At 44.9% G+C, this 15,363-nt stretch overlaps 1 protein-coding gene across 1 annotated transcript in view; it reads left to right on the forward strand.

The window, feature by feature from the left end:
• USP9X (ubiquitin specific peptidase 9 X-linked) overlaps positions 1-15,363 on the forward strand; it is a gene marked incomplete in the record, with an annotated part of 1,177,890 nt that overhangs the window by 334,538 nt on the left and 827,989 nt on the right.

Raw genomic sequence — 15,363 nt, forward strand, 5'->3', positions numbered from 1 at the left:
TTGGAACATCTCCGCGCTCTGCTTAAGGAGGTGTTATCCAATTTGGATGATTGTGATTATCTGGTCATTCCAGAAACACTATGTAAAATGGACAAGTTCCTAGAGGCCCCGGGGCCCCCCGAAGCTTTTCCTATATCCAAGCGGGTGGCGTACATTGTTAATAAAGAATGGGACAGGCCCGGTATACCTTTCGTACCTCCCCCCATATTTAAAAAATTGTTTCCTATAAGTCGACCCCAGAAAGGACTTATGGCAGACAGTCCCCAAGGTCGAGGGGGCGGTTTCTACTCTAAACAAGCGCGCCACTATACCCATAGAATATAGTTGTGCTTTCCAAGATCCTATGGATAAAAAATTAGAAGGTTTGCTAAAAAAGATGTTTGTTCAGCAAGGTTACCTTCTACAACCAATTGCATGCATTGTCCCTGTCACTACAGCCGCGTGTTTCTGGTTCGATGAGCTAGAAAAGGCGATTATTAGTAATTCTTCTTCTTATGAGGAGATTATGGACAGAATTCGTGCTCTTAAATTGGCTAATTCTTTCACCCTAGACGCCACCTTGCAATTGGCTAGGTTAGCGGCGAAAAATTCTGGGTTTGCTATTGTGGCGCGCAGAGCGCTTTGGTTAAAATCTTGGTCAGCGGATGCGTCTTCCAAGAACAAATTGCTTGACATTCCTTTCAAGGGGAAAACACTGTTTGGCCCTGACTTGAAAGAGATTATCTCTGATATCACTGGGGGCAAGGGCCACGCCCTTCCTCAGGATAGGTCTTTCAAGGCCAAAAATAAACCTAATTTTCGTCCCTTTAGCAGAAACGGACCAGCCCCAAGTGCTACGTCCTCTAAGCAGGAGGGTAATACTTCTCAAGCCAATCCAGCCTGGAGACCTATGCAAGGCTGGAACAAAGGAAAGCAGGCCAAGAAACCTGCCACTGCTCCCAAGACAGCATGAGATGCGGGCCCCCGATCCGGGACCGGATTTGGTGGGGGGCAGACTCTCTCTCTTCACTCAGGCTTGGGCAAGAGATGTTCTGGATCCTTGGGCGCTAGAAATAGTCTCCCAAGGTTATCTTCTGGAAGTGATTCATCCTGTTCCATTAAGAGAACGAGGGATGGGGTTCTACTCCAATCTGTTCGTAGTTCCCAAAAAAGAGGGAACGTTCAGACCAATCTTAGATCTCAAGATCCTAAACAAGTTTCTCAAGGTTCCATCGTCCAAAATGGAAACCATTCGAACAATCCTTCCATCCAGGAAGGTCAATTCTTGACCACGGTGGATTTAAAGGATGCGTATCTACATATTCCTGTCCACAAGGAACATCATCGGTTCCTAAGGTTCGCATTCCTGGACAAACATTACCAGTTCGTGGCGCTTCCTTTCGGATTAGCCACTGCTCCAAGGATTTTCTCAAAGGTACTAGGGTCCCTTCTGGCGGTGCTAAGACCAAGGGGCATTGCTGTAGTACCTTACTTGGACGACATTCTGATTCAAGCGTCGTCCCTTCCTCAAGCAAAGGCTCACACGGACATAGTCCTGGCCTTTCTCAGATCTCACGGATGGAAAGTGAACGTGGAAAAGAGTTCTCTATCTCCGTCGACAAGAGTTCCCTTCTTGGGAACAATAATAGACTCCTTAGAAATGAGGTTTTTTCTGACAGAGACCAGAAAAACAAAACTTCTAAACTCTTGTCGGATACTTCATTCCGTTCCTCTTCCTTCCATAGCGCAGTGCAGGGAAGTGATAGGTTTGATGGTAGCGGCAATGGACATAGTTCCTTTTGCGCGCATTCATCTAAGACCATTACAACTGTGTATGCTCAGTCAGTGGAATGGGGACTATACAGACTTGTCTCCGAAGATACAAGTAAATCAGAGGACCAGAGACTCACTCCGTTGGTGGCTGTCCCTGGACAACCTGTCACAAGGGGTGACCTCCCGCAGACCAGAGTGGGTCATTGTCACGACCGACGCCAGTCTGATGGGCTGGGGCGCGGTCTGGGGATCCCTGAAAGCTCAGGGTCTTTGGTCTCGGGAAGAATCTCTTCTACCGATAAATATTCTGGAACTGAGAGCGATATTCAATGCTCTCAAGGCTTGGCCTCAGCTAGCGAGGGCCAAGTTCATACGGTTTCAATCAGACAACATGACGACTGTTGCGTACATCAACCATCAGGGGGGAACAAGGAGTTCCCTGGCGATGGAAGAAGTGACCAGAATCATTCAATGGGCGGAGACTCGCTCCTGCCACCTGTCTGCAATCCACATCCCAGGAGTGGAAAATTGGGAAGCAGATTTTCTGAGTCGTCAGACATTGCATCCGGGGGAGTGGGAACTCCATCCAGAAATCTTTGCCCAAATCACTCAACTGTGGGGCATTCCAGGATCTGATGGCCTCTCGTCAGAACTTCAAGGTTCCTTGCTACGGGTCCAGATCCAGGGATCCCAAGGCGACTCTAGTAGATGCACTAGTAGCACCTTGGACCTTCAAACTAGCCTATGTATTCCCGCCGTTTCCTCTCATCCCCAGGCTGGTAGCCAGGATCAATCAGGAGAGGGCGTCGGTGATCTTGATAGCTCCTGCGTGGCCACGCAGGACTTGGTATGCAGATCTGGTGAATATGTCATCGGCTCCACCATGGAAGCTACCTTTGAGACGAGACCTTCTTGTTCAAGGTCCGTTCGAACATCCGAATCTGGTCCCACTCCAGCTGACTGCTTGGAGATTGGAACGCTTGATCTTATCAAAGCGAGGGTTCTCAGATTCTGTTATTGATACTCTTGTTCAGGCCAGAAAGCCTGTAACTAGAAAAATTTACCACAAAATATATATGTTGGTGTGAATCTAAAGGATTCCCTTGGGACAAGGTAAAAATTCCTAAGAGTCTATCCTTCCTTCGAGAAGGATTGGAAAAAGGATTATCTGCAAGTTCCTTGATGGGACAGATTTCTGCCTTGTCTGTGTTACTTCACAAAAAGCTGGCAGCTGTGCCAGATGTTCAAGCCTTTGTTCAGGCTCTGGTTAGAATCAAGCCTGTTTACAAACCTTTGACTCCTCCTTGGAGTCTCAACTTAGTTCTTTCAGTTCTTCAGGGGGTTCCGTTTGAACCCTTACATTCCGTTGATATTAAGTTATTATCTTGGAAAGTTTTGTTTTTGGTTGCAATTTCTTCTGCTAGAAGAGTTTCAGAATTATCTGCTCTGCAGTGTTCTCCTCCTTATCTGGTGTTCCATGCAGATAAGGTGGTTTTACGTACTAACCTGGTTTTCTTCCAAAAGTTGTTTCTAACAAAAACATTAACCAGGAGATAGTCGTGCCTTCTCTGTGTCCGAAACCAGTTTCGAAGAAGGAACGTTTGTTGCACAATTTGGATGTTGTTCGCGCTCTAAAATTCTATTTAGATGCTACAAAGGATTTTAGACAAACATCTTCCTTGTTTGTTGTTTATTCTGGTAAAAGGAGAGGTCAAAAAGCAACTTCTACCTCTCTCTCTTTTTGGATTAAAAGCATCATCAGATTGGCTTACGAGACTGCCGGACGGCAGCCTCCTGAAAGGATCACAGCTCCTTCCACTAGGGCTGTGGCTTCCACATGGGCCTTCAAGAACGAGGCTTCTGTTGATCAGATATGTAGGGCAGCGACTTGGTCTTCACTGCACTCTTTTACCAAATTTTACAAGTTTGATACTTTTGCTTCTTCTGAGGCTATTTTTGGGAGAAAGGTTTTGCAAGCCGTGGTGCCTTCCATTTAGGTGACCTGATTTGCTCCCTCCCTTCATCCGTGTCCTAAAGCTTTGGTATTGGTTCCCACAAGTAAGGATGACGCCGTGGACCGGACACACCAATGTTGGAGAAAACAGAATTTATGTTTACCTGATAAATTACTTTCTCCAACGGTGTGTCCGGTCCACGGCCCGCCCTGGTTTTTTAATCAGGTCTGATAATTTTTTTTTCTTTAACTACAGTCACCACGGTATCATATGGTTTCTCCTATGCAAATATTCCTCCTTAACGTCGGTCGAATGACTGGGGTAGGCGGAGCCTAGGAGGGATCATGTGACCAGCTTTGCTGGCTCTTTGCCATTTCCTGTTGGGGAAGAGAATATCCCACAAGTAAGGATGACGCCGTGGACCGGACACACCGTTGGAGAAAGTAATTTATCAGGTAAACATAAATTCTGTTTCCCCTGGCATAAAGTTAAGGTTGCCAGGATCCTATTGTTTCTCCAGGATGGAATGGAAAAGGGTCTTTCTGCCAGTTCTGAGGGGACAGATTTCGACCCCCCCCCCCTTTTTTTTTTTTTAACTGCACAAGTGTCTCTCAGAGCTTCCTGATGTGTACAGTGCTTTAAGGCTTTGATTAGAATCAGACCTGTGTTTAGATCTAAGGTTCCTCCTTGGAGTCTGAATCTTGTTTTTAAGGTTTTGCAACGGGCTCCGTTTGAGCCTATGCATGAAATTGGCATTAAGATGTTATCCTGGAAGGTTATTTCCCTACTGGCTATTGCTACTGCGTGCAGTTTTTCTGAGATTGACACTTTGCAATATGAGCCTCCTTATCTGGTGTTCCATTCTGATAAGGCTGTCCTACGTACTAAGTTAGGTTTTCTTCCTAAGGTTGATTCAGACCGCAACATCAATCAAGAGATTGTGGTTCCTTCCTTGTGTCCCAATCCTTCTTCGAAGGAACGTTTGCTTCATAATTTGGACGTGGTTCGCGCCTTGAAGTTCTGTGTTCAGGCTACTAAGGATTTTAGACAAACTTCTTCCTTGTTTACTGCCTATTCTGGGAATCGTAAGGGTCAGAAGGTCTCTTCGACTTCCTTATCCTTTTGGTTACTGAGTGTTATCCGCTTAGCTTATGAGTCAGCGGGACATAAACCTCCTCAGAGAATTACGGCTCATTTTACTAGAGCAGTGGCTTCCTCTTGGGCCTTTAAGAACAAGGCCTCTATGGATCAGATTTGTAATGCGGCTACCTGGTGGTCCTTTCATGCTTTTTCTAAATTTTACAAGTTTGATGTTTTTGCTTTAGCTGAAGCAGCCTTCTGGAGAAAGGTTTTGCAGGCTGTAATGTCTTCAGATTAGGGTGCTTACCAGATAATTTAATTTCCTTCTGTATAAGGAGAGTCAACAGCCCCCGTCCATGTTCTCCGATGGGCGGCCCTCTAAATTATATTTTTCTTCGGGCACCTTTTATACCCTGATATTTCTCCTACTGTTCCTTGTTCCCTCTGCAGAATGACTGGGGGATGGGGGAAGTGGGAGATGTATGTAAGCCTTTGGCTGGGGTGTCTTTGCCTCCTCCTTGTGGCCAAGTTCAGTATTTCCCAACAGTAAGAAGAAGTAAACTTCAGATTTAAGCTTGAACACCTTTGTGTACTGTTAAAGGAGGTATTGGCTACTTTGGACGACTCCGATACTTCTGTCGTTGTCAACCCTAAGAAATCTAGTAAACTTAATAAATACTATGATGATCCTTCCTTCCTTTGTGGAAGTTTTTCCTGTCCCAAACCATGTGATGAAGATTATTTCACAGGAATGGGAGAAGCCAGGGATTCCTTTCTCTCCGGGTCCCGTATTTAAAAAGATGTTGTCTGTTGCTTACTCCATTAAAGATTCTTGGCGCACGGTGCCTAAAGTAGAAGGGGCTATTTCTACTCTGGCCAAGAGAACTACAATCCCTATAGACGATAGCTTCTCCTTTAAGGATCCCATGGAGAAAAAGCTTGAAGCTTATTTGAAGATGATGTATGTTCATCTAGGTCTTCAATGGCAACCTGCAGTTTGTATTGCCACACTAGCAAGTGCAGCATCTTATTGGTGCGCCACCTTGTCTGAATCATTTTTTGTAGACACTCCGTTGGAGGAGATATAAGATAGAGTTAAGGCTCTCAAACTAGTCAATTCCTTTATTTCTGATGCTAACATGCAAGTTATTAGACTGGGAGCCAAGATGTCTGGCTTCACTGTCCTAGCCTGCAGGGCATTGTGGCTAGAATCTTGAATTTAACGCTAAGTCCAAGCTTCTGGCGCTTCCTTACAAGGGTAAGGCCTTGTTTGGACCTGGTCTGGTAGAAATAATTTCTGATGATATGGGTGGAAAATGGTCTTTTTTTACCGCAAGACAAGAAGAACAGACTCAATGGACGTCAAAGTAATTTTCGTTCCTTTCGTAACTTCAAAGGTTAAAAGTCTTACTCTTCCAAGCAGAAGCACTCTGAGTCCTCTTGGAAGCCCAGTAAGTCTTGGAACAAGTGGAAGCAATCAAAGAAAGCCTCAGCATGAAGGGTCAGCATGAAGGGTCGGCCCCTGGTCCAGAATCGGATCAAGTGGGGGGCAGACTTTTTCCCTGTTTTGTCAAGCATGGATATGAGATGTCCCAGATCCTTGGGCTGTGGAAATAGTATCCCAGGGTTACAAAATAGAATTCAAAACTTTTCCTCTCAGGGGCAGATTTCATCTCGCAAGATTATCTGTGGACCGGGTAAAAAGAGAGGCATTCTTCAACTGCGTTCATGACCTTTCCTCCTTGGGAGTGATTGTTCCAGTTCCAGTAAGGGAACAGGGTCTAGGATTATATTCAAATCTATTCGTGGTTCCCAAAAAAGGGGGAACTTTTCAACTCATTTGAGACCTAAAGTGTCTCAACAAGTTTCTCAGGGTACCATCCTTCAAAATGGAAACCGTTCGTTCCATTCTTCCATTGGTTCAGGAGGGTCGGTTCATGATGACCTTAGACCTGAAGGTTTTGTATCTTCATGTTCCCATCTACAGTGATCATCACAAGTCCCTGAGATTCGCCTTTCTAGACAAACACTTTCAGTTTGTGGCTCTTCAGTTTGGCCTTGCCACAGCTCCCAGAATTTTTTCAAAGGTTCTAGGGGCTCTCTTGGCAGTGATCAGGTTTCGGGGGAATTGCAGTGGCGCCCTACCTGGACGACATTGGTTCAGGTACCATCTTTTCAACAAGCAAACTCTCAGAGATCTTGTTGTCTTTTCTACGTTCCCACGGATGGAAAGTGAATCTGGAAAAGAGTTCCCTTGTTCCAGCTACAAGGGTGGTTTTATTAGGGACCATAATAGATTCCCTATCTATGAAATTTTTTCTGACGGAGGTCAGAAAATCCTAAATTCTCTTCTCTTACCTCTCTCTACAGTCTACTGTTCGGCCATCAGTGGTTCAATACATGGAGGTAATTGGTTTGATGGTCGCTTCCATAGACATTATCCCCTTTGCTCGATTCCATTTGAGAGCTCTGCAATTATGCATGCTCAGACAATGGAACAGAGACCATTCCGATCTGTCTTAGAGGATAGATCTAGACCAGTCGACAAGAGACTCTCTACCGTGGTGGCTTTCTCAGGACCATCTGTCTCAGGGCTCATGATTCCAGAGACCTTCCTGGGTGATTGTGACCACGGATGCCAGCCTGCTAGGCTGGGGAGCAGTCTGGGACTTTTTTTTTAAAGGCGCAGGGTCTATGGACTTCTGCTCTCCCCATAAACATTTTGGAATTGAAAGCGATTTACAATGCTCTGATGGCCTGGCCTCAATTGTCTTTAGCCCAGTTTATCAGGTTGCAATCGGACAACGTCACCTCAATATGCTTACCTCAACCACCAGGGAGGCACTCAGAGTTCCTTAGCCATGATGGAGGTGGCACAGATTATTCAGTGGGCGGAAGCTCACAATTGTTGTCTATCTGCCATCCACATTCCAGGAGTGGACAACTGGGAAGCTGATTTCCTGAGCAGACAGACATTTCATCCCAGGGAGTGGGCTCTCCATCCGGAGGTGGTGTTCAGGTTAACCCTCAAGTTTGGGGGGGGGGGGTGCCGGAGTTTAATCTGATGGCGTCTGACATATACGGTACGGTTCAAGGTTAAGAGATTCGCAGGCCTCTCTGACATATGCTCTGGTGGTTCCTTGAGATTTCGGTTTAGCATATATGTTTCCTCCGTTTGCGCTCCTTCCACGAGTCATTGCTCTTATCAACAGGAGAGTGCGTTGGTAATTCTTATAGCTCCTGCATGGCCTTGCAGGATCTGGTATGCAGACCTAGTGAAGATGTCATCTCTGCCACCTTGGTGGTTGCCTCTGAGGAAGGACCATTCTTTCATCCAAATCTCGATTCTCTGAAGCTGACTGCTTGGAGATTGAACACTTAGTTCTGTTTAAGCGTGGGTTTTCTGAGTCAGTCATTGAGACCATGATCCAGGCTCGCAAGCCTGTTACTCGTTACCATAAGGTATGGCGTAAATACCTTGATTGGTGTGAATTCAAAGGCTACTCTTGGAGTAGGGTCTGGATTCCTAGGATTCTGTCTTTTCTCCAGGAAGCTCTGGAGAAAAGGTTGTCGGTCAGTTCTCTGAAAGGTCAGATTTCTGCTTTATCTATTGTTTTACATAAGCGTCTGGCTGATGTGCCAGATGTTCAATCTTTTTGTCAGGACCTGGTCAGAATCAGGTCTGTGTTTAAACCTGTTGCTCCTCCTTGGAGCCTTAACCTTGTTCTTAAAGTTTTGCAACAGGCTCCGTTGGAGCGTATGCATTCTATAGATATTAAGTTGCTATCTTGGAAGGTTTTGTTTATTATTGCTATCTCTTCTGCTCGGAGAGTTTCAGAACTCTCTGCTTTGCAATGTGATTCGCCTTACCTTATCTGTCATGCAGATAAGGTGGTTCTTCTTACTAAATTGGGTTTTCTTCCGAAAGTGTTTTCGGATAGAAATATTAATCAGGAAATTGTTGTTCCTTCTCTCTGTCCTAATCGTTCTTCTCATAAGGATTGCCTGTTGCACAACTTGGATGTGGTGCGTGCTCTAAAATTCTACCTTCAGGCGACTAAGGATTTTCACCAGTCTTCTGCCCTGTTTGTTTCTCTGGAAAGCGTAAGGGTCAGAAGGCTACTGCTACTTCTCTTTCCCTCTGGTTGAGAAGTACTATTAGTTTTGCTTATGAGACTGCTTGTCAGCAGCCTCCTGAGAGAATTACAGCTCAATCCACTAGGACTGTCTCCTCTTCTTTGGCTTTCAAAAATGAAGCTTCTGTGGAACAGATTTGCAAGGCTGCAACTTGGACCTCTCTGCATACTTTTTTCAAATTTTCGCCTTTGGCTGAGGCCTCTTTTGGAAGAGAGGTTCTTCAAGCGGTGGTGCCTTCTGTTTATGTCTGTCTGTCTTGTTCTCTCTCCCTATTCATTCCTTGTCCTCTAGCTTGGGTATTGGTTCCCACTAGTAAATGGAATGACGTTGTGGACTCTCCATATCTTAGGAAAGAAAACAAAATATATGCTTACCTGATAAACGTCTTTCTTTTTGACTAAACCATAGGCACCTCTACACCTTTGTGTCCTTTTTCCATTTCCCTTCGGTCAAATGACTGGGGATTATGTGTAGAGGAGTGACACTTAACAGCTTTGCTGTGGTGCGCTTTGCCTCCTCCTGTTGGCCAGGAGTGATATTCCCACTAGTTATTGGAATGATGTTGTGGACTCTCCATATCCGGAAAGACAGAAATGTATCAGGTAAGCATACATTTAGTTTTTTCACATTTTAAGTGCTATTTTTTTTAAACCTTATGATACATACACATATAATAATGGTATATTTTGAATCTGCTGGGTCTGCTGAAAAAAACTATATATTTGTATAGTTTATTCACACAAACTTTACTTCTAAAAGTGGTTAAACGTGAACTGCAACAAAAAGCTCAAAACCAGCACACAGGTGGGGAATGGCTTAGCAGCCAAAGGGTTAAAGGCTAGAGCTTTCTTGGCATGTATAAGAGACCTAAAAGCCGTTGGTGTTATTAATCTGGTCTCCTTTGAGGAACAAAATCGGACATTCATTTCAAACACTTTAATTGTTACAAAGAAAGAAGGGACATAAAAGGTAAATTTTGGATCTCAAAACTGAACTCGGTTCCAACTTTCAAATTGAGACTTTTTGCACTATATTACCTTTAGTGCAGGAGGGTCAATTTAAGTCTTTAAAAAGACCAAAAATTTGTCTATCTGCATATGCCTATTCTCATGGATTACACAAATTTCCTTAGATTTTGCTTTCTAAACAGTCATTACAAATGTTTGCCGCTCTCATGTGGTCTTGCAACAGCACCAAAAATCTTTACAAAGTTTCTTGGAGCTCTTTTGACCTTTGTGAGAGCTCAGGGCATGGCAGTAGCTCCTTAACTAGAACAACATTCTGGTACAAGCTGCTTTTTATCAGATGACTCAGAAACATACAAACACAGTTCTTCTTTTCCTTTGCACTTCAACCTTCCAAAAAGCTCTCTACTACCAAAAACTAGAGTTGCTTTCTCTTGCAAGGTGTATCCAGTCCACGGCTTCATCCTTTACTTGTGGGATATTCTCATTCCCTACAGGAAGTGGCAAAGAGAGCACACAGCAGAGCTGTCCATATAGCTCCCCCTCTAGCTCCACCCCCCAGTCATTCTCTTTGCCGGCTCTAAGCACTTAGGGCCACAGCAGTAAGCTGTGGCAAGGTGCTGTAGTTAATTAACTGGTTGTTGGCAGGCGGGACTCGTGGCAGACGGTCCCTAAGGTAGAGGGGGCTGTTTCTTCACTTGCTAAGCGCACAACCATACCAATTGAAGACAGTTGTGCTTTTAAAGATCCTATAGATAAGAAATTAGAAGGTTTACTTAAAGTTTTTGTTCAACAAGGTTTCCTTCTCCAACCTTTTGCCTGCATTATTCCTGTAACTACTGCAGCGGCTTTCTGGTTTGAGGCGCTGGAGGAGTCGCTCCAGACGGAGACCTCATATGACGAAATTATGGATAGAATTAAGGCTCTAAAGCTGGCTAATTCTTTTATCACAGATGCCGCCTTGCAATTAGCTAAGTTAGCTGCAAAAAATTCAGGTTTCGCCATTATGGCGCGCAGAGCGCTTTGGCTCAAGTCATGGTCGGCCGATGTGTCGTCAAAATCCAAATTACTAAATATCCCTTTCAAGGGAAAGACGCTTTTCGGGCCAGAATTGAAAGAGATTATTTCAGAAATCACCGGGGGAAAGGGCCATGCTCTCCCTCAGGACAAGCCCTTTAAGGCTAGAAACAAAGCTAATTTTCGTTACTTTCGTAACTTCAGGAGCGGTTCCGCTTCAGCCTCTACAGCTGCAAAGCAAAAGGGTAACTTCACAGCCCAAGGCAACCTGTAAGCCTTACCAGGGCTGGAACAAGGGTAAACAGGCCAAAAAGCCTGCTGCTGCTACCAAGACAGCATGGAGGGGTAGCCCCCGATCCGGGACCAGATCTAGTAGGGGGCGGACTCTCTCTCTTCGCTCAGGCCTGGGCAAGAGATGTTCACGATCCCTGGGCATTAGAGATTGTTACCCAGGGATATCTAGAATTCAAGGACTCCCCTCTAAGGGGAAGGTTCCACATTTCTCGTCTGTCTACAGACCAGACAAAGAAAGAGGCATTCTTACGCTGTGTAGAAGATCTACATACGATGGGAGTGATATACCCAGTTCCAATTGCAGAACAAGGTCTGGGTTTTTACTCAAACCTGTTTGTGGTTCCCAGAAAAGAAGGAATTTTCAGACCAATCCTGGATCTAAAATTCTAAACAGATTCCTCAGAGTCCCATCATTCAAGATGGAGACCATTCGGACAATCTTACCTATGATCCAGGAAGGTCAATATATGACTACCATGGATCTAAAGGATGCGTACCTGCATATCCCTATCCACAAAGATCATCATCAGTTCCTCAGGTTCGCTTTCCTAGACAAGCATTACCAGTTTGTGGCTCTTCCATTCGGTTTAGCCACTGCTCCCAGAATTTTCACAAAGGTGCTAGGGTCCCTTCTGGCGGTTCTAAGACCGCGGGGCATAGCAGTGGCGCCTTATTTGGACGACATCTTAATTCAGGCGCCGTCCTTTCACAGAGCCAAGGCTCACACAGAGATTGTATTGGCCTTTCTGAGGTCTCACGGGTGGAAGGTGAACGTCAAAAAGAGTTCTCTGTCCCCACTCACAAGGGTTCCCTTCCTAGGAACACTAATAGATTTAGTAGAAATGAAAATATTTCTGACGGAGGTCAGAAAGTTGAAACTTTTAACTACTTGCCGAGTTCTTCATTCCATTCCTCGGCCATCTGTAGCTCAGTGCATGGAGGCAATCGGATTAATGGTAGCGGCAATGGACATAGTCCCTTTTGCTCGGATACACCTCAGACCACTGCAACTATGCATGCTCAAACAGTGGAATGGGGATTATGCAGATTTGTCTCCTCAAATTCAGTTGGACCAGGAGACCAGAGATTCTCTTCTCTGGTGGTTGTCTCAGGACCACCTGTCTCAGGGAATATGTTTCCGCAGGCCAGAGTGGGTCATTGTAACGACCGATGCCAGTCTGTTAGGCTGAGGTGCGGTCTGGGACTCCCTGAAAGCTCAGGGCTTATGGTCTTGGGAAGAAACTCTTCTCCCGATAAACATTCTGGAACTGAGGGCGATATTCAACGCTCTTCAGGCATGGCCTCAACTAGCTGCGGCCAAATTCATCAGATTTCAGTCGGACAACATCACGACTGTAGCTTACGTCAATCATCAGGGGGGAACAAAGAGTTCCCTAGCGATGACGGAAGTAACCAAAATAATCAGGTTTGCGGAGGATCACTCCTGCCATCTCTCAGCAATTCACATCCCAGGAGTAGACAACTGGGAGGCGGATTTTCTAAGTCGTCAGACTTTTCACCCGGGGGAGTGGGAACTCCACCCGGAGGTATTTGCCCAGCTGACTCAGCTATGGGGCACTCCAGAATTGGATCTGATGGCGTCCCGTCAGAACGCCAAACTTCCTCTCTACGGGTCCAGGTCCCGGGACCCCAAGGCGGTATTGATAGATGCTCTAGCAGCGCCTTGGTCCTTCAATCTGGCTTATGTTTTTTTACCGTTTCCTCTCCCGCGTCTGGTCGCCAGAATCAAGCAGGAGAAGGCTTCAGTGATTCTGATAGCGCCTGCGTGGCCACGCAGGACTTGGTATGCAGACCTAGTGGACATGTCATCTGTCCCACCATGGACACTGCCAATGAGGCAGGATCTTCTAATACAGGGTCCGTTCAAGCATCCAAATCTAGTTTCTCTACATCTGACTGCTTGGAGATTGAACGCTTAATTCTATCAAAGCGTGGGTTCTCTGAGTCAGTTATAGATACTCGGATTCAGGCTAGAGAGCCTGTCACCAGGAAAATCTGCCATAAGATATGGCGGAAATATCTTTGTTGGTGTGAATCCAAGGGTTACTCATGGAGTAAGATTAGGATTCCCAGGATATTGTCCTTTCTCCATGAAGGATTGGAGAAAGGTTTGTCAGCTAGTTCCTTAACAGGACAAATATCCGCTCTGTCTATCCTTTTACACAAGCGTCTGGCAGAGGTACCAGACGTTCAAGCGTTTGCTCAGGCTTTAGTCAGAATCAAGCCTGTCTATAAACCTGTGACTCCGCCATGGAGTCTAAATCTAGTTCTTTCAGTTCTTCAAGGGGTTCCGTTTGAACCTTTTACATTCCATAGATATTAAGTTGTTATCTTGGAAAGTTTTGTTTTTAGTAGCTATCTCTTCTGCTCGAAGAGTTTCAGAATTATCTGCCTTACAGTGTGATTCACCTTACCTAGTGTTCCACGCAGATAAGGTATTTTTGCGTACCAAGCCTGGTTTTCTTCCTAAAGTTGTTTCTAACAAGAATATTAACCAGGAAATAGTTGTTCCTTCTCTGTGTCCTAATCCTTCTTCGAAGAAGGAACGTCTGTTACACAATCTTGATGTAGTTCGTGCTTTAAAGTTCTATTTACAAGCAACTAAGGATTTCAGACAAACATCTTCCTTGTTTGTTATCTATTCTGGTAAGAGGAGAGGTCAGAAAGCGACTGCTACCTCTCTTTCCTTTTGGCTGAAAAGCATCATCCGATTGACCTATGAGACTGCTGGCCAGCAGCCTCCTGAAAGAATTACTGCTCATTCTACCAGAGCAGTGGCTTCCACATGGGCTTTCAAAAATGAGGCTTCTGTTGAAAAGATTTGTAAGGCAGCGACTTGGTCTTCACTGCATACTTTTGCCAAATTTTACAAATTCGATACTTTTGCTTCTTCGGAGGCTATTTTTGGGAGAAAGGTTTTGCAAGCAGTGGTGCCTTCCGTTTAAGGTACCTGTCTTGTTCCCTCCCTTCATCCGTGTCCTAAAGCTTTGGTATTGGTATCCCACAAGTAAAGGATGAAGCCGTGGACTGGATACACCTTGCAAGAGAAAACAGAATTTATGCTTGCCTGATAAATTACTTTCTCTTGCGGTGTATCCAGTCCACGGCCCGCCCTGGCATTTAAGTCAGGTAAAAAATGTTTTGTTTAAACTACAGTCACCACTGCACCCTATGGTTTCTTTGGTCGAATGACTGGGGGGTGGAGCTAGAGGGGGAGCTATATGGACAGCTCTGCTGTGTGCTCTCTTTGCCACTTCCTGTAGAATATCCCACAAGTAAAGGATGAAGCCATGGACTGGATACACCGCAAGAGAAAGTAATTTATCAGGTAAGCATAAATTCTGTTTTTCAGGGCTTAACACAGGTGCTTTTAAACTCAAATTGCAGAAGGCCTGTGACCTTTTCCAACAAACTCTTCTTTCTACATTTCTTTAATGCTTGGAAGTAGGTACTCTCATGGTAGTGGCATCAGATGCCATTTGTTTTGGCACACTACACTTACATCCATTGCAACTTTAAAAGTTGCAACAGTGAAATGGAGATTACAACAAAGTTCTGTTTAGTAACTCTACCTGTCTTAACTGCCCCCCCCCCCCCCCATCCTATTTTATTGTCTCGTAGACTTCACAACTTGGATATGGGATCCCATATTTAATGGCTTGTGGACTCTCACCATCTTATGAAATTAAACTAAATTTCTGCTTAACTGATACACTAATTTCTTTCATGATGGCGATTGTCCACAAGACCTGTCCTTGGTTTCTCCATAAAAGTTGGCGGTAGTAGCAGATTACACTTTTTTTTTACCTTGATTTTCCTTTCCTAATTTCTTATTTTTTCCTCTCTTTTTGGACATGTGTAAGACCAGTGTACCCTCTAAGGCCACATTTTGTGAGCGGCCTTTTAATGAAACCGTTAATAAGGGACCCATAGCTTTCTGCATTGTGTAGTGTTTGCTAACTGCAGGGTATGGTTCTCCAACTGTTTCACTGATGGGCCGCTCACAAAATGTTGCCTTAGAGGGAGCATTGTGTATGACTAAGGAATCATTGGAAAGTGGAGTGGGTCAAATCTTTGTTGTGTGGGGTGTTTTGCCTCCTCCTGTAGGACTGGACTTTAATCCCATGTTATAGTTTGTAGAC

The sequence above is a fragment of the Bombina bombina genome, chromosome 3 (genome assembly GCF_027579735.1).
Source record: "Bombina bombina isolate aBomBom1 chromosome 3, aBomBom1.pri, whole genome shotgun sequence".
In the NCBI taxonomy this organism is placed as follows: Eukaryota; Metazoa; Chordata; class Amphibia; order Anura; family Bombinatoridae; genus Bombina; species Bombina bombina.